This window comes from Silene latifolia, chromosome 2 (genome assembly GCF_048544455.1).
Source record: "Silene latifolia isolate original U9 population chromosome 2, ASM4854445v1, whole genome shotgun sequence".
NCBI classification, from domain to species: Eukaryota; Viridiplantae; Streptophyta; class Magnoliopsida; order Caryophyllales; family Caryophyllaceae; genus Silene; species Silene latifolia.
In genome coordinates this window covers 27463789-27485983 of record NC_133527.1, presented here as the reverse complement: position 1 = coordinate 27485983, position 22195 = coordinate 27463789, and the positions used below count along the sequence as shown (strand labels likewise).

At 39.7% G+C, this 22195-nt stretch overlaps 1 pseudogene; it reads left to right on the top strand.

Annotated features, from left to right (window-relative positions):
* The first annotated feature begins 13859 nt into the window (after window positions 1–13859).
* LOC141642523 (uncharacterized) lies at window positions 13860–18567 on the top strand (annotated as a pseudogene).
* The last annotated feature ends 3628 nt before the right edge of the window (window positions 18568–22195 follow it).

Sequence of the window (22195 nt, the reverse complement as noted above, 5' to 3'; positions counted from 1 at the left end):
TGAGTACCATCGACCAACAAACAACATTTACGCCAAGCATCAAGCATGTGTATTACGACGCTTTCATTGATTTTTGATACTATATTTGTTCCGTATGGGCTTAGGCCGTTGTTCTTTCATTGAGTCTCTATAAAACTGATAAGTTTGACCCAACCCGAATCCTACTCGAAGGATCTCATTATCAGCTCTTAAGACTAATTTTAACCTTGTTTATACTCACCTTCACCATCCATAGTGGGTAAAATTTTTAGACAAGTATTCGTCCCACCTAGACCTGTCAAACGGGTCAAACGGGCGTGTTACAAGTTCGGTCATTTTGGATTCGGGTAAAATACGGGTCGAGTCTATTCGGGTTTGAAAAATACGGGTTTAGGCTGGTTTCGGGTCGGGTTTAAGGTCAGAACGGGTCAGATTAACGTCTTTTTAAAAAAAATTCATTTTCTTTAATTCTACTTATAAATACATAATTATCTTAAATTTTATTATTATCTAGTTTAATTTATGATATTGGTAAGATTAAACATTTTTTTTCTTAATATTTTCAATATCACACTGTTATACGAACGGGTTGATACGGGTTTCGGGTAAAAAAAACGAGTCAATCAACATCTCTTTTTTCTCCTCTTGCTCGTCTGAGTCAATTTAATTATCATCATTCTCGCCATCACCACCTCGTCATCATCATCATCATTACCATCACTAACTCGCTAAGTAAGACAATGAGACTCAAATAAGATGACAATAATGACATGGCATGTGATCCGAGGTGATGACTGGTGAGGTTGTAGTGCTGGCGTGGAGTGCGGTTTCCCGTAATACGATAAAAGTGACGGTGTGACACACACTTCAAAGTGATGATGTGGCATGCGATTGAGGTGATGACGTGACAGTGCCGACATGCAATGCGGTTCGATGCAACACGGTGAAAGTAATGGCGTGGCACACCCTTCAAGGTGATGACATGACATGTCGCCTGAAATGATGACATGACAATGCTGACGTAGATTACGGGTCGAGTTACGGCCGGTTTTCGGATCGGGTTAGATTTTAACAGGTCTACTACTCCCACCACACGCTCTATCCTCATAGGCTCGGATGAGGTACCCTTTTTTCCCGGTAATACCCACTTACAGTCTTATTTAGGTTATGCTTTATGGGCTTCTAAACTAGTATTGTAAATTTTTGGGCTCTGGCACAACTAGCTGGGTTATGCTTTTTCGGCTGTTCAATAAACTAGTTGCGCGAGGGATATGATGCAATTTCCGTTGGGTACAATAATGTTTGAGCCCATTTGGCTGTCTATGATCTACAAAGGCCAACATTTTTCTATGCAAACAACTCCTATAGAGTTGCTAAAATTAGGGCTGAATAAAAAATCTGATTATCCGAATCCCATCCGATTTTTTTGGATATTCGATTCAAAAGTTGAGTTTGGATCGTATATCCGATCCGAATCTTTTGGTATTTGGATCGGATATGGTATTATCCAATCCGATCTGAAAATATATTTTCCTAGTATTTACTGTTTTTTCTTGCCATTTATGACCAATTTTTTTAATTAAATGAGCGTGTTTTGGTTGTAGTTCTTGTACTAGGATGTTTAGAATTATCCTACATTGCAGTTTGGACTTTGGACTATAATTTTAAAATCGTTCCATTTTTTTCGTGTTATTTTTTTAACTTTTAGCGATGTTTTAACTATACTTCTTTAATAGCACGCTTTTATTTGATACAACGTTAAAAAGTACCAAAATTATGTTAGTTGTACCTAAATTTTATGTCGAGATCATTGGGAGTAAGAAAATAAAAGAAAATCATCATGGAAGACGATGAATTCGATAGTGTCTTAAACTCAATTTTCAAGTAAATTTAAAAGTATGGATATCCGATAGATATCCGCATCCGATCCGATTATTTTGGATACCCGAAACATTTGATATCCGAAAGATTTAGATCGGATATGAATATTTGCCTTCGGGATTTTCCAATCTGGATATCCGATCCGAACTAGCACTTTGGATGGGATATCCAATCCGTGCTCTGCCCTAGCTAAAATGGTTTTACAGCCCCGTCTCAATCATTTGTTTACCTTTGGTTTTAGCACAAAGACCAAAAAAAGGGGAGATAATCGATTATTTGAAGATAAGTGGCTCAAATTGAGTGTGGTGTATCAAATCTATAAAATACTATTAAAAGGCATCCTAAAAAAATGTCAACTAGACAAAGCCACATAGGATGTGGAAAAGTCACATAGACATTCACATTGTCACCTTGGTTAAGATAGACATACGCCTACCCAATCATTCTCCACGCAGACCTTTATACTATAGTTAAAAGGCTACTTATACCATTTAATTTTATTCCACATGTCATTTTTAGATTGGTTAATATTAATTAATTTTAATTTATATTACTTACTTGATTAATGACAATTGACAACATAACATTAACTTATAAAATTAACATTTTAATTGAATGTTTTGTAATAAAACATGTTAATGAATTGATTAAAGTTTTTCGTAGTTTTTTTTTTAATTTATTTTCATATGATGAAATATTGGTTGAAAATGTTGTATATATTTTTTTTTTGGTAAATAGTTAAACTTAACTTTCCTGAAATTGTACCACTTAAAATTTACACCTATATCTATTTATTTAAGATCGTTATACAAACCCTTTTAATTAAAAATAAAATAATTGTGAAGTTTAATAATATTCTTAAAAGTAAAGGTATGACATTTTATTTCTACCACTCTTTAAGATTACTAATAATAATAGTAATTTTCATTAACATTTTTTACCTATTTGTTTTACCTCTTGAGCTCCTCACTAATAAATTATTTTGTTTAATAATACTCATAACTCAAAATTAATGAAAAGACAAATTAAAAGATGGGAATCAATAGTTTACAATGGCTATTAAACCTACAATAATTTTCATTCACTAATCCTCCATTTAACAACTATTACTCATGAACTTCCAAATTACAAACTATATTTCATGGTTGAATTAAAAAAATTCAAAAAAAAAAAAAGATGTAACTTACCAAAATTCACATCAAAATTTCTTAATTTACATTTAAAATTCCCATTTTACAATAAAAAAAATGTTAGTGAATCGATTAACATTTTTCATAGTAATATAGCTCATAAAAGTTATACATTTATTTATTTATTTAAAATTACACAAACTTGAAAAGAAAAACAAATGGGTAGCTTAATAATATTCTTAAACGTAAAATTATGGCATTTTATATTCAACCATTATTTAAGTTCAACCCACGATAATTTTCACATAAGTCCAATGGTTCTCTTAAAAGCAACGTCGAATTTTCTCACAAGTCTCTTCTAACTCCCTACCCTAGCCTAACTGTTACTCCATTTAACTCTCATACTAATTTTGCAATAATTTCTACCACTATAAAGATTATATAAAGCAACCCATTATATACAACCCTTTGAAAGCTTTTGTTTTTTTCCTAATTAATATTTATGTCTGTTCCGGGTGTAATTCCAGAGCAAGTATTATTACCACCCGTGGCTTGTAGAATGATGTCTCGAGTTGGATTCCTCACGTCTCTATCGTTCCTCTCGGTCTCTCCTGCAACAATGAACGAACTGAGGGCTTGGCTTTGTGCCAAGCGTACTCACTCCGACGCTCAAGTCAGTGAACTTAGTGGGATAAGTTGTTATTACTCGGCTAAGGATATATTGTAGAGAGATAAGGAAGATATTACCAGATGAATAGTGCTTCTTAGGTTAATTTATGGATCCTTTCCTCAATGAAGGTTGAGGAGTATTTATAGACTTTCACCTTTTGTCACGTAGTGGCCAAGTGGCCAAGTGGCTTAGCAGGTGGAAAGACCGTTCTACCCTCGACCGATGGACCCATGTCAGGCCGGCCGAGGGTCTTGGATATGAGTACGCGGATATGTGTCCCGGTGATCGCAGCAGCCGAGACCAGTGACAGTCAGATGGGTTGCATCGGCTAAGCTGTCTGAGTCGTTGACTTGTTGTGGATATCCTTGACCTTGCTCAATATGTTGACTTGGTCAGCGGTGCAGAATATGCCCCATCAATTTGCCCCCAGCGTAGTCTATGCCGTGGTATGGGCTCCGATGTATGCTGAGCGTATATTCTGCGAAAGTAATTTTTGAAACTTTTCTGTATCGGTTTCTTCTATCTCGGCCTGGTTCTTATCAGGCCGTACCATATATATCCCCCCTCCGCATGGATGTGTAAAGGGCATCCGATGTGGAAAAAGGAAGTGACGCTGGCCGAGACCAGGGTTGGGAGTGCCGGTTGCTTTTGATTGCCCCCAGGCCGGTGCTCCATAGCATGATTGATCGTGTGGCCGGCGGAGATCAGATACCTAGGAATTTGTTGAGGAAGATGAATAGGCAGAGATATGAAAGGGCGTGTTGAAGACGCTTGATCACTGTTGCGTTGATTGACGTTTAACTGTTGCGATGATTGACATTCCGTGGTTGCATGTCCGACACGTGTCTCTGTTGATTGGCGACGCTTCATGGGTCATTCCCGATTGGTCCTTCTTTATGGGCTTTTTTCCTATAAATAGGGCAGTTGTTCCGTGAAATTGGCCACCAATTTCATTCTCCAAAATTTTCTTCTCTCTAAACTTCCAAGGCCTTCTTCGTCTTCTAATTTTCAGAGTTGCTACTCCGGCGAGTGTTTTTCTTCAAGGTAAACAAACAAATTTCCTTTCTTCTCTTGTTAAATAATCATTGCTATCATGTCTTCTCGCGACGACGCCGGGACTAGCGCTTCGGCGGGGGGTTCCCCGTCGCGTCTTGATGGGGAGGGGATACTAGAGGCCATCCCGATAAGGTTTGGGGGTCCTAGGTCTCCCTCTCCCGTAGTTGATCCACCAATTTTGGAGGAGTGGGAGGATGAGGATGATGATGCTGATGATGATGAGAGGACTCCTTCTGATGGTGAGAGGACTCTTTCTGTTGTTGAGAGGTCGTCTATCCCGGACCATGGCGAGGCCTCGCACAATCGGTCTTGATCGCGCTGGACTAATAAATTCGCCACTGTTCTCCGGGGGACTCTTTTCGAAGGCCATTTCTCATTCGGTGATGGGTACAAGATCGTTATCCCGAGGAGGGTCAGGGCGGTCTGTTGCCCTCCCCCCGGTCACATCGGCGTGTATATCGGGCATCTGGAGTATGGGCTCCGGTTTCCTCTGAATGAATACGTCATGGCCATCATCAAAGCTATGAACGTTCTTTGGCCCAACCGCATCCGTTGGCCATGAGGACGATAGTTGGCTTTGTGTGGCTTTGTCTCTTTAGGGGGAGATCCCAACAAGAAACCTATTCCGCCGCCTTCACCATCTACGGCCTTCGATCGCCGGTAAAGTGGGGTGGTACAGCGTGCAGACGGAGCCAGGCGTTGTCTCCGTGTCCAAGCTTACTTCTTGTAAGGACTGGCAACGGCGGTGGGTGTACGTCCAAGTGCCTGAGGACTACCCATTGCCTCGGTCCTTCCAGAGCCTTGTTTACTTACGGTGTGAGAACCGGGAAGAATATGAGAAATGTATCTCCCGGGGTAAAGTTAAGATGGACGCTTCGATGGTCCCTCTTACTGCGGAGGAAGAACGGGCGATGCAGTTGTTTGATGCTGAGAAGGGATGGCTGCCCCCGACTCAGATTATCCTGCAGGATGAGCTGCTTTGCCGCGTCGGCCTCATACCGGCCCTCAATCAGGGTGAGTGGGGTCGGTGTGAGGCCCATCTTTGCCTATTGTATTCCTGTTTTAGAGCTTTGTTTCGCTTCCTTTATGTAACTCTTGCTTGATTTCTTGCAGACCGGTTTGGCCAGGGTCTGTCCGAGAAGACCTTAAAGAGGTTGGGGCTTGATAAGGACGGGAAGGTTGTTCAACGGCGTCCTACGGCTAACAAGCTTGATCGCAGATCGGCTCCCAACGAGCGATGGACAGCAGGTGAAGGCTTTGATCCGGAGGCGGCCCGCACGGTTCTCGGAGGCGTGCCGAAGAGAACGAAGAAGGCGACGTTCAAAACGGCGGCGGCGTCGGTGCGGCCCCATCTTCGACTCCGCGGTCCCGAAGGATCATTTGGAGGTCGTCGATATCACCGGTGGGGTGGTGACCGTTGCTCGGTCCCCTCTCCTCGAGGAAGAGGAAAGTGCCACCGTCTCGCTTCCACCGTTCTTTGGGGAGAAGATCGCCCCAACCGGCCCTCCGACTAAGAGGGTCCCGACTGTACGGACCTAACTTGCGGTTCGGACCTAGGCTGGTTCGTTGGACATTCCCGATGACCGACTTTCGATGTGTCGATGCGTGTTGACGTGGATGCTCGTGTAAATTTTTGTAGATCCGCCGTCGGCACGCCGTTCTCACCGAGCGGCGGCTCGAGAAGCAGCCTGAGAAGACAGGTGATAGAAATGTCACCGTTGACTCCTCGGTCCAGAAGATTTCTTCCGACGAGCTCGTGGCGGAGGGTGAGAGAATATATAAGAGTCTGGCGAAGTGGACCCGTCTAGCCGGCTCCCACATCATGGAGCAGGAAAAGAGCGTGGCCCAATCTGCGCCGTTGATCGGGAAGCTCAAGCTTGATCTCTCCGCTTCAAGGGGGGAAGCCGGGAAGGCTAAGCTGGACCTCTTTGCTGCCAAGAGGCGTGTAGAGGAGGTTGAGAAGCTGCTGGTGGCCGAGAGAGCCAAAGTTGAGGATGCTGATGCTGCCACCGCCAAGTTGATGGAGGAGCGAGACCGGTACAAGGGCGCTTATGACGTCGTGGTTGCCAAGAGGGACGAGTGGAAAGATTTGTTCCATAACCAGGCGGAGGCGCTTAGGGATACGCGGGCTTCCCTTGCTCAAAAGGAGAAGGATATCGAAATGCTTCAAGATAATCTCCTCCCTAAACTGTGCGCCCAATACCGGGACCAGGCCGAGGAGACGACCAGGGCGGCGATCAAAAAGCTCGTCCCCGACGGCTCCTTCCCGTGGGACAAATTTGATGATCACTGGATGAGATGGCCGAGGTCATGAAGCAGCGGCTGCAGAGAAGACGGAGGCAGCGAAGGCGGCTCAGATAGCTGAGGCCAAGGCGGCCTACGATGCAAAGGTGAAGGAGGGTGAGAGGCTGAAGTCACTTGAAAATGTCGAGCCCTCTTCTGAGCCGGCCGCCGAAGATGCTGCTGCCACTGATGGAGGGCAGCAACAGGCATAGGGAGACGGGCGGTCGTCACCAGACTCACCCGGCATCTCGGATAGCTTTAGCTGTTCGGGGGCCAACTATTGAGCCTTTCCTCCCTGCCACTTTTGGCGCTTCAAATGATATGTTTGTAACCTTTTGCTTTTCTTTCCCTTGTTTTGTTAGTAAAACTCCTGGTAGGTTGTGTTTAGGCTTATCCCTATGGGGACGGCCGTCGTCTGTACTTTCTCTGTAATTGTTTTCAATAAAGTTCGTCTTATCGGCCTTTGGCTTGGCCAGGGCTTCGATCACAATTCCTCGTTTGTCTTTTTGCGTTATTAATTGAGTGCCTTCGTTTTTACCCTCAGCATGACCGAGGCAGTTTGAATGCATTTCCCAACTATGTTTAACGTCTTTAGCGTGTCGACCGGCGTGTTCCCCGTCGCTCTCGGCTTTGACCGAGGTAATCGGGGTTGCGGCTCCGACAGCGTTCGTAACTGTGTAGGCATATTGATCGCTAGATTTGCGTCTCAATTGCACTGAGTATACGTCTCTTTTTTAGCGTATCGACCGGCGTGTTCCCCGCCGCTCTCGGCTTTGACCGAGGTAATCGGGGTTGCGGCTTCGACAGCGTTCGTAACTGTGTAGGCATATTGATCGCTAGATTTGCGTCTCAATTGCACTGAGTATACGTCTCTTTTTTAGCGTATCGACCGGCGTGTTCCCCGTCGCTCTCGGCTTTGGCCGAGGTAATCGGGGTTGCGGCTTCGGCAGCGTTAAATCGAATGTGTAGCATATTGATCGCTAGATTTGCGTCTCAATTGCACTGAGTATACGTTTCTTCTAGCGTATCGACCGACGTGTTCCCGTCGCTCTCGGCTTTGGCCGAGGTAATCGGGGTTGCGGCCGACGCGTTCAGAATCGTGTAGGCGTATTGATCGCTAGATTTGCGTCTCAATTGCACTGAGTATACGTCTCTTTTTTAGCATATTGACCGGCGTGTTCCCCGTCGCTCTCGGCTTTGGCCGAGGTAATCGGGGTTGCGGCTTCGACAGCGTTCGTAACTGTGTAGGCGTATTGATCGCTAGATTTGCGTCTCAATTGCACTGAGTATACGTTTCTTCTAGCGTATCGACCACGGAGGAAATAAATACTGACGGAAAATTTGGATGTTTCTTCACTAGATATAAACACGCGCCGGGGTGCCGACAATGGTTTTGGACACCTCCGTCGCTTATACAAAGTATTTTCTTAGGTTGTCGGTGTTCCAAAGGCTCATCAAAGGCACGCCCCCATGTCTGTCGGCCCGGTATGTACCGGCCTCATCTCTTCAACTACTTTGTAGGGTCCCTCCCAGTTGGCCGTTAATTTTCCATGAATATTTCCTTTGTTGGTGGCGGCCGACTTTCTTAGGACCAGATCTCCTGTTTTTAAGTCCCTTTTGTGGACTCTTCGGTTGTAGGCTCTTTTCATCCGGTTTTGGTATACTGCCAAGTTGAGGCGTGCCGTATCTCGGCTTTCTTCGACCAGGTCTAGGGAGGCTCTTAGGCCTTCCTCGTTTTCAATCCCCAGGTTAAAGGTAGCCGTTACGAATGTTGGCACCGCCGATTGATCGGGACCGCTTGGAGCCGTAGACTAAGTGGAAGGGGTGTACCCGTTGCTTCTTTTTCCGTGGTCCGAAGGGACCACAAGACACCGGGTAGTTCATCGGCCCACCTTCCCTTAAGGTCTTCAACTGTCTTTTTCAAACCGTTGAGGATGGTTTTGTTGGCCGCCTCCGCTTTGCCGTTGCTCGTGGGTGACAGACGGAGGAGTATGCAAACTTGATGCCAAGCTCTTCTAGCCGTTCATTATCGTCACTCCAAAACTCCCGCTGTGGTCAAATACCATAACTTGGGGTAATCCAAACGAGTTATAACATTTTCCCAGTTACCTTTCGACGACCGCCGTGGTTTTTGCCGGTACTGCTACAGCTTCAACCCATTTGGTGAAGTAGTCAACGGCGACGATCAAGAACTTCCTTCCTCCGGAGGCCGTTGGGAATGGCCCTAGCATATCCATCCCCCACTGTGCGAAAGGGAGGGGATTAAGCACCGGTTGTAGGTCCCGGGAAGGAGCGTGTATCACCGGAGCATGCATTTGACAGTTCGTGCACTTCTTGGTTTTAGCCTTGGAATCCGCAAGCATGGTGGGCCATAAGTAGCCGGCTCGGAGAGCTTTGTGGGCCAGCGTTCTTGCCCCCATGTGATGACCACAGATGCCTTCGTGAATTTCTGTCAAAATTAGCTCTACGTCGGCTGGGCCGACGCATTTCAAAAGTGGTCTTATTACGGACCTTCTGTATAATTCTCCTTCAAACAACGAGTACCTGGCGGCGATCCTCTTTATCTTGGCCGAGAGATTGCGGTCCTCCGGCAACTCATTTGCAAGTTTGTATTTCATTATGGGAGTCATCCACGTTGTCACGGCCTCGATGTTGCCCACCGTGCAGAGTGCGTCAGTGATGCTTTTAGCGGTCCTGATATCCACTAGCACGGTTCGGCTGATATTCTTGATGGTTGAACTGGCAAGTTTTGAGAGAGCGTCGGCCCGATTGTTCTCAGATCTGGGAACGCATTGGATTTGGAAAGATTTCAATTTCGCTATGTCGGCCTTTACCCTTTCCAGGTACCTTACCATTCCGTCGTCTCGAGCCTCAAACTCCCCTCTGATTTGGTTAGTAACCAACAGTGAGTCTGTCTTCAACACAATGTGTTCTGCTCCAGCAGCCCTAGCTAGCTCGACTCCGGTTATCACCGCCTCGTATTCGGATTCGTTGTTCGAGGCCGAGAAGGTGAATTTCAAGGCATACTCAAACTCGTCCCCGTTTGGGCTGATGATAAGGATGCCGGCTCCTGAGCTGTTCGTCGTGGAGGAGCCGTCGGTGTAAACCTCCCATACACCTGGGTTTGGCTTTTCTTGATATGTGCATTCGGCCAGGAAATTTGCAAGTGCTTGCCCTTTTATCGAAGGCCTTGGTTTGTACTGAATGCCGAAGGCAGAGAGTTCCACTGCCCATTTGATGAGCCTACCGGATCGTTCGAATTTTTCCAAAGCTTTCTCCAATGGCTGATCGGTTAGGACCGTCACGGGGTGTGCGTCGAAGTAGGGTTTTCACTTCCTCGCGGCAACGACGACGGCGAAGGCTGCTTTTTCAATTAGTGTGTAATTTCTCTCGGCGGGCAACAGCGTATGGCTGACAAAGTAGATTGGGTGTTGCTGTTTATCCTCTTCCCTGATGATCACAAAGATCGACCGTGGCCGAGGTAATCGCTATGTATAGGTATAGCGTTTCCCCGACCTACCGGCCAGACAGAGTTGGGAGAGTCGAAGATGAGCTTTCGATTGTTTGAAAGCTGTGCTCTGTTCCTCCCCAGTGAAATCTTTGTTCCCCTTCAACACTTTGAAGAATGGGGTGCTTTTGTCGGCCGACCGAGAGATGAAACGGGCGAGAGCCGCCATTCTCCCGGTCGATCATAACCTCTTTTTCGATTCCTTGGTTCCGGCAGGTCTAGGATTGCTCGGACTTTGTCCGGATTGGCATCTATGCCTCTGGCACTGACAAGTACACCTAGGAATTTACCTGCCCGGACACCGAAGTTGCATTTCATTGGGTTGAGCTTCATCTTGGTAGAATTCGGTTTCGTCGGTCACGAATGCCTCTTGTTCTTTCGACATCTTCTTGGCTTTGGGGGTGGGTTTTTTGTGTGTATATTTTTTTTTGTTTGGGAATGAATGTGACTAGCTTCTAGTGTCTTTTCCCACAGACGGCGCCAATTGTTCCGGGTGTAATTCCAGAGCAAGTATTGTTACCACCCGTGGCTTGTAGAATGATGTCTCGAGTTGGATTCCTCACGTCTCTATCGTTCCTCTCGGCCTCTCCTGCAACAATGAACGAACTGAGGGCTTGGCTTTGTGCCAAGCGTACTCACTCCGACGCTCAAGTCAGTGAACTTAGTGGGATAAGTTGTTATTACTCGGCTAAGGATATATTGTAGAGAGATAAGGAAGATATTACCAGATGAATAGTGATTCTTAGGTTAATTTATGGATCCTTTCCTCAATGAAGGTTGAGGAGTATTTATAGACTTTCACCTTTTGTCACGTAGTGGCCAAGTGGCCAAGTGGCTTAGCAGGTGGAAAGACCGTTCTACCCTCGACCGATGAACCCATGTCGGTACGAGGGTCTTGGATATGAGTACGCGGATATGTGTCCCTACCGATCGAGCTGTGCAGGCGAGACCCAGGTGACAGGCCGATGGGTTGCATCGGCTAAGCTGTCTGAGTCGTTGACTTGTTGTGGATATCCTTGACCTTGCTCAATATGTTGACTTGGTCAGCGGTGCAGAATATGCCCCATCAATGTCATTTAAAGTTTGTGAACACTAATTTTAGTGTAAATCATTTAACTTCCAAATTAGCATTATTTAGTCTCTCCTATTTAAGATCGTCTTATTTGTTTTCCTCCAAAACAATCATTTGGAGTGGTAACAATTTGCATTATTTTCATTAACTTGAATTTGGAATGACGAATTACTAATTTGTGTATTGTTTTTTGTTGTACTTTTGTTTTGTAGGCGGTACGGAAGGAAGACCTTGTGGTGAAGTCGTATGGTTAGCAGCTAACTCTTGATGTCATGCACACTCCAGAGGTAAATTCACTTTTTATACAACTACAACTTCAATATTTCAATTTGATTTTAAAGTTTTCTAATTCGTACATAATCAGATTCTAAAATTTATGAATTTTTATTAGATGATGATCAAAATTAAAGAATAGGAATATGTATCAATGATGAAATAAAATCCGATTTCATTTGATATTCAAAAACAAAATCAACTATCTAAATTTTTAATTTTCCTAGAGATAACCCGTGATTTTCACGGGTAACAAAACTAGTTGTTCATCAAAAGCAGTTCCAAAATAGAAAGATAAACTGTCAAAAAATAAATAAAGATAAACAATTGACTAAGACGTCTTAAAATAAAATACGTAAACAAATGACCGGACATAGGGAGTACTAACTATTCAGTTCCACTCAATTCTTAAGCTCCTTTCCAATTCTTTTATTTTAAAACAAAAAAGTTTATAATCTTTATTTTTTCAAATATTTGTGTTGTATGAGTAATTAAGATTCATGTAACTGTGACGGTGTCGTCCGATTGGACAATTTGTGAGAATAGTTTCGACATTTATTTGAAGCCACCTGGCGTATGTAGTAGACTAATGAAGGTTGAATAGCACTTTGGTTAGCGTTTCACGTGTAAAATCCTCGTAATGGTTGGAGTTGGAAGCTAAACTTCACATTAATCTACACTTTTTTTAGGTGTCAAGGGTAGTACTTGTCAACTTTAACTTAGCTTGTGACACATAAAGCTAATATTACTAATCCAAGATGTCACATGATATATATGTGGCTTGCGCCTTCATTTTCTCTACAACAACTACTTGACCACTAAAAACAAGGCTACTTCCCATCATTGGGGAGTACAATTGTTATCAAAATAAAGAAACAAAATTTTACAAGGAGTTGGGTCAAGCTTAATAGGTCTATGAAATCAAATTATTTAAATTAGGCTTAGACTAGGGCATAGTACACGATAATTGATACGATTATAAAAGCACGATCATTTGAAACTGGCACAAAATTAGTGGGTTAGTTAATACGTGTAAGTCGGCTAAGTAATTAGGTTTTCATAGATATGATACATAATTTATTGGGTCGGGTTAGAGTTGTGGTCTTTTTGACATGAACCTGTCAGAAATGGAAAGCCCATTTCCTTTTAATGCTCCAACATGTACCGCATCCTACAACATCTAACAATTCTAAATTTATGCATAGAAATAAAGGGATAATAATGAAGGTTGTAGGGAAAAGTAATCTCGAAAGAGTTTGAGAGAGAAAATGTATAGTAGAGGTCATTTCCTAAAAGAAATGGAGAGAATCCTAAAGCAATTAAAGGAGTACAACCTTTAAAAAAGACGTATTATTCATCACGTTTTGAGTCAATGAGTCGTATGTACTGGTTAGTTGGGTTAATAGGTTTACGGATTTTGCAGGTTAAGAGGGTTAAAACAAGACTTGTTTAAAGACAAATGAGTTAAAGTTAATGCGTTATAGAAAAGATAAAAAGGGTAGGGTTAAGGTTGAGAGATAACTAACCAGTTTGTATAATTAGGTAACTTTAAATTGGTAAGATAATGGGTCATTTTAAATTCACAAAATATGAACCAGACTCGATACGACCAATTTACCAGCCATCTTAGCTAGATTAAGGTCTTAAAGACCCCATATTTACAATTTAGTACGTCTAATACATATCAATCGAAATTTGTAAAAGATCAAGAATTGAAGTATATATATTGAACCCAACTCTCCAAATTGTTTCATACTTAATAGTTTCAACACAAATTGTCAAACTAATAAGATCAAGGTACGGTAACAACAACCTTACAATCCTGGTGTATCTTGCTTCTTACTATTAATGTATCGTAAGCTAAATGTAAATAAATGACCAGGATGAAACGGAGCGAGTGTATGTGAATATGGTCTTAAATACATACAATTTCCCGATAACATACGTGGCAATATACTATTCCCTATATAAGTAGTTAGTAGTTACTTTGACAAACTTACAAGTAACCACAAAAATGAACACACTAGCCTAAACCTCAATCCACATACATGATCAATCATAGTACAAAACCCCAATAACACTCATTAAAATGGACGACCAAGAGAGACAAAACTTGATATCCCTCAAAACACAAAAGAGTATCATAGACTATGAACTTGATGAACTCAAAACATTTAGAATATTCCTTAATTGGGCATTTATTGATCAATCAAATCCATGGAAAGCAAGCTTATCTTGGTCCCTTTTCTTCTTGTTTTGCATAGGAGTTCCAATTATTTCTCACTATGTGATTTCTTGTTCTTCTTGCAATGATCGAGATCATGAACAACCCTTTGATTCTGTTGTCGAGCTTTCGTTGTCTTCGATATCTGTTCTATCGTATTTTTGCCTCACTCATTACGTTAGGAAATATGGTTTAAGGAAGTTTCTTTTTCTTGATAAACTTTGTCAAGAAAGTGAGAAAGTTCGAGATGATTATACCATTCAACTTCAGGTTTGTTTTTCTTCTTAAACTCGACTTTGTAAAATATATGATCATCGAAATCATGTTGCTTGATTTCGAAGTTTTGATCTTTCTCTGTTTTTTGACGCCTAAAAGTGCTTTTATTTTCTCTTTTTTTTTTTTTTCCGGTTTTTTAATTATGAAGGACTTGTTAATCATTATCATTATATTGATAATTGAGATTATTACTAGTGTATAAGTAGAAAACCAATTACAAAATAAAATGTTTCATTTGAGACCGTTGTAACTTATAAGTTTATTATAACAACGTTTTCATACTATGCGATTTATTTGATGACATACGGAAGATAACAATGATTATATGATAAGCTTATAGAGTCTTAAATTAGCGAACATATGGATTATAAAAAGTTAGGAGCAAAATTTATTTGTTGTTCTTTCTTATTTTAAATGCAAATTTACTCTAATCTCACAATTTTGAAATTATGTAATAGTAAAGGGTTGATTTATATTAAGTCCAACATCGATACATTATGAGCTGGTCGTTTTGTTGGCGCAAATACTTAAACATACTTGGTAAAATATTAAAGCAAAAGTCTCTCAATTTTGATAGCTATTTCAATAAAACAATATTTCAATAAATGCTTTAAGTTGATTGATGCCGGAAAATGGTAGAAACTTTGGAATGGAGTTTCATAAAAATCTGTTTTTTTTTTTTGCATAATATTTGTTAATTGCAACAAATGGATTAATTTTTACATTGCTCTTTTATGTTATTAGAATTCAGAGAAAGTGCTTTTTATGTATATATATATTAAAGTTTTAAGTATATGTTAATATACAATCATATTTTCGCATTTAATTACACCATCTAATACAGCTATTACGCAACTTATTAGCAATGTTTCTTTAAGATCATAAGTTTTTTTTTTTTTTTAAAATTTAGAAGTCAAAAACGATAAGTTATTGTAAATGCCCCTGTCAAAAGCTTTTGCAATACGGGTATAAGATGTGATACCATGGACCCAATGAATTTGGGTTTAGGCATCAAAGACAAATGCCGCGAATCTTAGCAAAAGAAAGATGGAAAGATTAACGGGCACTAATTATCCAGGCAATTTATGCTTCATCATTCTTATGCTTCCAATTGATCAAAATACGACAAATTTTTTAAGTATTAAGTATCAACATGTGTCCTTAAACATCTAATCACCGGTGAGAAACCACACAATTATTTAGGTTATTTATCATCATTTGCAAATTATATAATTGATACACGACCGGTTATGTTTTAGCCTAGCGGTAGTAATGAGGTAATATCATAACTAGGTTATATTCCGTTTATTAAATGCACGACTTATAAAGTTTTTTTTATTTCTACTAAATTAGATATATAATAATGGTATTTTATTAGTTTTTTTATTTTTTTCCATCATTGTATTTTGCTTTGAAAAATAAAAAGCTGAAATTGAAAATTAATTTAAAGAATTAAGTTTATAACGCAAAGCTAATGATTCCAATTTATAAATTTTCTCAATTTTTTTGTCTTGAAAGTAATTAAGACGATTTATAATTTATGAATTAAGTCATTCTCAAATAATAGAATTAGTAAAATATTTAGTAAATCATAGTTTGATACAATTTTTTTATTAAAATATTTTAACTAAAAGATTATAGATTAGAGTTCAAACTATAATTTGATGAAAAGATTAAATTAAATGAAAAGATAATAAGTTAATGAAATAAATTATTATAATTATTAGTTACCTCACTTAGTTAATGTATATTTAGGAGTCGTTTGGTTATAGGTAGGAATTTCCATTGCCTAGGAAGTGAAAAATCACATGATTTTAGAATTCATGTGAATTAGAAAATGTTGTTTGGTTGCATATAGAAATTGGAATTCATGTAGGCATTCCCACTTACCTAGGGACCTAGGTAAGCAACTTCCTTCATTATGGAGGAATTAGAATGCATGGGAAGTTCCAATTCATGTGAATTGAAGTAACCAAACAAGTCACTCATTTTGCAATTCACATGAATTGTATTTCCTGTGTTTTTTAGTGGGTAACCAAACAACCCCTATCAGCTACCTTATTTAGAAAGATGCTTTTTAAGGGATAATTTGTGAGAATGCCTATTTATCTACTCCCTCCATTTTTTTATATATATGACGTTTTACATTTACGAGGTAAGCCTTTGACTTTAATATTTACAAAAATATATTTGTTCAAAAAATATAAAAATGATACCATTAAATTCCTTACGAAAAACTCTTTCATATGAGTATACATATCATAATATTTATTCTTATATTTTAAGTGATATTGAAGAGAGAAGGGAGTGTCTCGAAATGTGAGAAAGCCATATATAAAAAAATAGAGTGAGTAGTAAATAGGGGATTCCTAAGGTAAAAAATGAATTTTTTTACTAATCTTAAAACTTCCTCTGTCTAACAGGGAGAGTGCCCCTCCTACTGTACCTAGTACCCTTATATCCGCCACTGATCGAAATGTTTGTTTGTACTTCTAATACATAACAACTTTCTTTGTTGTTCTTAAGAGACTAATTATATTTTGTCCCAATGATCCTTGCAGAAATCACTCAAAATCCTATGCATATTCGTACTACCATGTTTCGCAGCCGATACAGCATACAAAATCTGGTGGTACACAACAGGAGGCAATAGAATCCCATACTACGGCAACATGTTCCTTAGCCACACTATATCCTGTATATTGGAACAATGCTCTTGGCTCTATCGTTCGTCCATCTTTTTCTTAGCCTGTGTCCTCTACAGATCAAGTTGTTACCTTCAAATCCTTCGACTCGAGGATTTTGCTCTCGTCTTCCAAGTTAAAACCGATGTAGCCTCTGTTTTGTCAGAGCACTTAGAATCCGAAGGACGTTGAGGATTATTAGTCATCGGTTTCGTGCATTTCTGTTGTTTATGTTGCTCTTTGTCACGGCTAGCCAGCTTGCTTCTTTGCTTGTTACTACTAAGTCTGATAGCAAGGTTAATATCTACACGGCCGGTGAAGTTGCGGTAATTCTTGTTCCTCTCTCTTGCTTATATTCATCGGATTGACTTCACCAAAAAAAAAAAAAAATATATTCATCAGATTGATTTTCGTATAAATTTCAACTGAAGGTTATCTTTCGCAAAAAGAATTGTATAATCATGATTTCGTACCTAAATACATGAAACCGTTTCATTCAAAATTCACGTAAAATGTCTAGTGCTTGCAGTGGCGGAGCCAAAATCTTTAATCTGTGTGGCCTAATTTAATGTAATTGTTAATCATTTCTTATTATGGGATCTTAAAGACATAAAATTTTCAAAATTGTGCTTAATTAAGTGCGAAATTCACATTTTACGAAAAAAAAATTATTGTCATTTAATGATCGTTTCAAATCGTCATTGACATTTTACTCGTAAAATTGTAGCTTTGCTCTGTAACATTGGTAGCGGGAGTGTGCATATGCCTCAGGAGTGCGGCAAAAATCACACATAGAGCACAAGCCATCACGGCGTTGGCTTCTAAGTGGCATGTATGTGCTACCATTGACGTTTTTGAAGATGCAGCCGATGGTGAGCCTCAGGTTATCCACTCTTTGTCTCCTCAAATTTCTTCTCAAGTATTTCCGTTTAGTACGAGCTCTGAATCTGATGATGAGGACGGGGATGGTGAAGACAATCTTGATAATGCTAAGATGGTGCCTGCAATAGCTAATACAATCTCCTACCAACGGAGGCAAGCCTTAGGTAAATCGTAAATATATATACTTTTATTTTCTAAGACATTGGCATCGCAAATTTTTCTGTAAGGCGGTCTCATAATAACTTTGTTGTAGAACCAGCTATGTTGCTGATTTTCTATTTTAATGGTTACTGGTTAGTTTCTAGTTCGACAATAAGTTTATTATGAGACCGTTCGTTTAAATTAAGAAATTGCAGACCAACTGAGATTTTGATTTGTGACATTGCAGTGACTTATCTAGAGAACAACAGAGCTGGAATCACAGTGTTTGGATTCATGTTGGATAGAACATACCTTCATACTATTTTCGGAGTTGAATTATCCTTAGTACTTTGGTTGCTTAGCAAGACTGTCGGCATTTCTTAATTCGTTTATTCAATAAAAACGAATTTACATGAATCTCATTCAGTTCATACTGATGTAAATTTCATGTCTTAGAGACTAGAGTAGTAATTATGTGTTAATACCAAATATAGACTATTGTATAAGCAATTTAGGTAGTGGTTGGAAAATAGGGAATTTGTTGAGCAAGTTTTACTCTGTGAATTGTATTATCGTAGTCAGAATCTAAGATAGTCTAGTCAAGAGAAAAACTTCATTACAAACTTAATTGGGACGGAGGGAGTATATTGCTAAGGTTAACCGAGACTCATGGTCTCATGGACTTCATCGTGGTTATTTCGTCATTTTAGTAGGTGAAGTGTCAAATGTAATTTGATCTTACTTTCTTAGTTACATGGTCGATTCTCAATACGACTTTGAACGATGAGTTTTAAAACATTAAGCATTTATATGTGAATGTAACCCATAGGAGTACAAGACCAGTCTTTCCTTCAACTCCCTCCCTCTATACTTAGAGATCAAGGCATTATTTATTTCAACATGTTATTCAACTCGAAAATCTACAAAAAATTTGTCTCTGATACTCGAGAATCTAAAAAAATTACTCCACTAATATGCCGACTATAAGTTATAAGAGGGTGTTTGATCATAGTCATAGACCATTCCGGTATCAAGTCCTCACAATGACAACTTTTACAAATTCACTTTGAACAATCGTTAATGCATATGAGTAATCGGATTTCTTTCCGCTATTTTATATAGCAACGTTTTAGTCCGCAATTTTCTCACTTACACTAGCTAAACATTTCATTTTCTCACGTACACCCTTTTTTCCTTTTTATGAATATAAGTGACTAACCACAAGGGACAAGCCTATATTGTTGGTTACGATTTTTTTTTTTTTTTTTTCAAACCAAATATCCCGTAAAAACAGAGAATTGTTGTAAACACAAAGTCAAGGTGAAAATCTCACCTCCGGGATTTACTCAACCATCCTCCCATAAGTCTACATTTACTACAGTAATATGGCAAATGTCTTTGGTGCATTTAATGTATACACACCGTATTACGTTGTATAAATACCGTACTCGATGAATGAGAAAACACACAACTTTCACTCTCAATCTTTCACTCTCAATCGTAATCTTTAACACGTTATCAGCACGAGCTTGCTCCGAATTCGCAAGGTATCATTTTCAAAATACTCGTAATAATTTAGCTCTTAGAAATTTTTTTCAAACAATTATATTACTAAATAATATTTTTAACATGGATCAACAATGTCATGGGATCACCACTATTTTAAGTTATATCTCAAATTCTAACATATATTTGATCACCGAACCTACTAATGACTTACCTATAAATATCCCCGTTGCTTGCCCGCAACCGCAACCGCAACCGCAACCACAACCACAACCACAACCGAGTGAACCATCGGTTGTTGCCCCACTTAATCAACACTTATCAAAACCGATTCGAACCAACCTCATTAGTCAAGTAGACAGAGAAACCAAAAAGTGTCACAAAACCCGACAATTTTTTCCCGAGAATATAGCGGGAACGTCTCGCTTGAAAAGACCAAGAGACGAACAAGTGTCCTCAGAGTCAACCGAATCAACCGACTCCATCTGCGAAAAACGCCCCAATACTAATATTATTACTGAACCATCTACCCCAGCCGACGGCCTCTAAGGGCCACCTAGGCCGGCAACATCGGCCGAGAAACGTCAGATAACGACCACCATGCATGTCAATCGTCTGAAAGTTTTTTTTTTAAAATCGTTAGCCATGGTAGTAAAATATTTTATTTTATTTTGATGATATTATGAAGGTTGTTATTTAATAGAGCTTTTGGAAGGAAGCATTTTTTTTTTTTGTCTCTCAAAGAACAACGAGAGACTTGGAAAAATGTAGAAATGATGAAGAGAAAAATGAAATTGTCAGTAGTAGTATAGTTGCAAAAGTCATAGTTAGGTGTAGCAAAAGTCATAGTTAGGTGTAGCAAAAGTCAAGTTTGTTGGGTATAATAAGTATAATATAAGTATAATAATTTGAAAATAGACGTTGTAATTGCATGTCTAAGATAGTATTAATATCATATGTAGTATGCATTAAGAGCCTAATATCCTTCCATATGTATTACATCTTGTTTCTAATTTTATTTGAATATCTCATTAATAATCGTAAACATTTTCTTTAAGTTTAATATTTTTTTTTTCCTTTAATATTATCACTATTACCACCGACGCTACAGTATTTTTAACCCCTATAAAACCCTTATAAACTCTATCATTTTACTCACTTCTTATCTTATCCAAAATCTTCTTCCCTTATCCAAAATCACGAAAAAAAAAAAATTGGATAATAATAAGGATACAATACCCGAAGACGAGCTCATGCGCTCTATTAAGAAAAATCTTCGTGAGTTAGAAACCCGGCTTAGTTGGTTAATGATAATAATAATTGTATTAGTTGCCCTTTTCGCTATGTTTTTAGCTCATATTATGAATAATAAGTAAGTTTTATGCATATTTAGCTCTTGTTACATATTGTTATTTATGCTTTTATATTAATTTTATTGTAATCTTTTGATTAAGCTAAATTATCTTCCCTTAAATAATCTTAATCTATGACCAATTTGAATTATAATAAATGAATAACAAGACCACTAACCGCAATAAGGTAATAATGTTGAATTAATTAAGGTAGAAAACTTGAACATAACTATTCTTGTTTTCTAACAGTTTTTATTTTTATTTTACGTTACATAGAAAAATGTCTCACATTGCCAAAAGAGACTTCGATATTCTTGATTTATCTGGGCATAAATTCCTGCTATGGAAAGACGATGTCATAGCCCATTTGGGAGCAAAGGGCCTCGATCATACTGTTGAGGTAGGTAATTTTGGTACCTACCAAGAAAAGCAACAGACTCATATATTTATACGACATCATATGGATGAAGGGCTAAAAAATGAGTATTTGCGAATGATGGGGCATATTCTGCACCGCTGACCAAGTCAACACACTGAGCAAGGTCAAAAATATCCACAGCAAGTCGACGACTTAGACTTAGATACGCCTAGCCGATCGTCCCATCGGCTGTCACACTGGTCTCGGCCTAGCAACCGCCACGGTAGGGACACATATCCGCGTACTCACATCCAAGACCCTCGGCCGGCCGCCATAGGTCCATCGGCCGAGGGTAGAAAGATCTTTTCCACCGATAGCCACTTGGCCACTTGGCCACTACGTGACAAAAGGTGAAAGCCTATAAATACTCCTCAACCTTCCTTGAGGAAAGGATCCCACAACTTAACCTAAATACACTATTCATCTGGTAATATCTCCCTTATCTCTCTACAAGACATATCTAGCCAAGTAACACTGCTTAATCCTTTAAGTTTACTAACTTGAGCGTCGGAGTGGGTACGCTTGGCACAAAGCCAAGCCCTCGCCTTCGTTCATTGTTGCAGGAGAGGCCGAAAGGGACGATAGAAGCAAGAAGGGTTCAACTCAAGACATTATTCTACAAGCCACGGGTGGTAACGATACTTGCTCCGAAATTACACCCGGAACAATTGGCGCCGTCTGTGGGGAAGACACTAGAAGCTAGTCACATTCATTCCCAAACAAAAAAAAAACAAATCAACAAAAACCCACCCAAAAAGCTAAGGAGATGTCGAAACAACAAGAGATAGTCGTGACGGACGAAACCGAATTCCGCCAAGATGATGCTTTCAACAACTCTGGAGTCGTGCAGCCCTCCACCG